This window comes from Amphimedon queenslandica, unplaced genomic scaffold (genome assembly GCF_000090795.2).
Source record: "Amphimedon queenslandica unplaced genomic scaffold, v1.1 AMPQUscaffold_13517, whole genome shotgun sequence".
NCBI lineage: Eukaryota > Metazoa > Porifera > Demospongiae > Haplosclerida > Niphatidae > Amphimedon > Amphimedon queenslandica.
Window position 1 is genome coordinate 27,734 of NW_003546247.1, and position 2,501 is coordinate 30,234.

Sequence of the window (2,501 nt, forward strand, 5' to 3'; positions counted from 1 at the left end):
ACACCATCTCCCTCCTTTCATTGCCACACCATCTCCCTGCTGTCATTGCCTCACTTACTCTCTTTTTTCACTGCTTCACCAACTTCATATTCTCACTGCAACATCATTTCCCTGTCACACTGTTTCCCACCTGTCACTGCTTCACCATTTTCCTTCTTTATGGTCTCACCATCTCCCTGTTTTTATTGCTACGCCATCTCAAAGCCTTAACTACCACTCCAACTCCCTGCTCTCACTGACACACACCTCACTGTCATTGCAACAACTTCTCACTGCCTCAACATATGCTAATTGTCACTGCCACATGATCTTTTTGCCCTCAGTACAACCCCATCTGCCTGCTCTCACAGCCACACCATTTTGCCTTCTGTAACTGCCACACATGTCACTATTCTCACTGCCTTCCTGCTCTCAATGCCTCACCATCTCCGTGCTCACCATCTGCCTTCTCTTTCTGCCGATCTCCCTGCTGTCACTAACACAAACTCTCTGCTCTCACTGCCGCAGCATCTGCCTGCTATCACTGCCATACTAATATACAGCTCCCATTGCCTTGACAACTTTTTGCTGTCACTGGCTCACTATCTCCCAGCTCTGACTGCCACACCATCTTCTTGCTCAGACAGCCACACCGACTCCATGCTCTGACTGCCACGCCACCTTCCTCACTTTACTGCCACACCATTTACATACCACCTCAGCCACATCATCTTCCTGCTGTCACTGCGACGCCATGTCCCATCTCTCATTGCCACACCATTTCCCTGCTCTCACTGCTTCACCATTTCCCTTATGTCAAAGCTAAACTTACTCCCTGTTCTCATTGCTACAATATCTTGCTGCTCAATCAGCCACACAATCTCCATGCTTTCTCTGGCACACCATCCATCTGCTCATATTGCCACAATCTATCACTGCTTCTACTTCCTCACTACCTGCTCGTTTTCACTTCCTCATGATCTACCTGCAATCAGTGCCGCACCATCTTCCTGGTCTCACTGAAGCAACATTTTACTGCTTCACCAACTGCCTGCTTTTACTGCCACACCACCTCACTGCTCTCATTGCCACACCTCATCACTGCCCTCTGTGCCACAAGCACCATCTCATGACTCTCACTGGCTTACAATCTCACAGCTTGTACAGCCACAACTCCACCCTGCTATTACTTCCACACCATCTCCCGGGACTCATTGCTACACGATCTTTCTAATCTCACTTCTTCAACATCTCCCTGCTCTTACTGCCACACCAGCAACCTGCTCCTACTGCCACACCATGTTTCTTCTCTCACTTCCACACAAAAACACTGCTTCACTATTTTCTAGCTTGCACCATTACTGGTCTCACGGCCTACACCATCGCTGCACTCACTATCTCACCACATCATTGCTTTCATTGCCTTACCACTCTCACTTCCTTGCCATCTCACTCTGTTAATTGCAGCACAATCTCGTAGCTCTTATTGTTACATCACCTTACTACTCTCACTGCCAGCAGCACAATATCTTCTGTGTCTGATATCATAATGCTGTCTCTGCTGGTGTCACTCTCACATCCTTGTAATATCATCATTTCACCCACAATCTGTCCATTTCTGCCTTAACTATACCTGTTCTCACTGCTTCACTATCTTTCTGTTCTCAACATCACTGCTCTCACTGCTTATACCATCTCTGCTCTCACTGCCTCACCATCTCCTAGCTTTCAATGCCACACAATTTTTATGCTCTCATTGCCCCACAATTGCCCTGCCCTTACTGCCATACCATCTCCCTGCTCTTATTGCCAGACCATTTCATTGCCATCACTGACACAGTATCTCACTTCAACACCATCTTCCAGATCTTCCTGTAACACCAACTCCCTGCTCTCAGTGCCTCAACATCTTTCAGCTCTCACTGCGACACCATCTCCTTGATGTCCCTGCAAATAATCTCCCTGCTCTCACTGCCAAAATGAGCATCCTGCTCTCACTGCTCTCATAGCTACACCATCTCCATGTTTTCACTGGCACACAATCTCATTCCTCTTACTGCCACATTATGTCCCGGCTGTCACTACAACTCCATCTCCCTGCTCTCTTGGCCTTAACAGCTCCTTCTTCTTACTGCTGTAATTGCTTCCGTATTAACACAGGAACATGTTTTTACAATACTACCAACTGGGTAAGTTTATTGAGTGCTGAATGCTTTTTCAGGCTTCAGTACTATGCATTATGCAGCTATAGTAAAAGTGTTTGCTCTCAAGCTCTGCCTATAGCATTTAATCAACTTCAATTAGCTAATCGTATAAGTATTATTCTAAATTTTGGCCCCTTAAAAGCTCCATTAAATTATCAGGTCAGTTTGTGGTCAATAGTATTAAAAAATGGAGGACAAAGCTATTACAGGAGAAAGCCAATTCTGAGATTTTCATGAACGAAAGTAGGAGACAAATGCGGTGTACCTGATGTACTTATGCACATTGATTGAGTGCCGTAATTTTTGTTGACGCACATA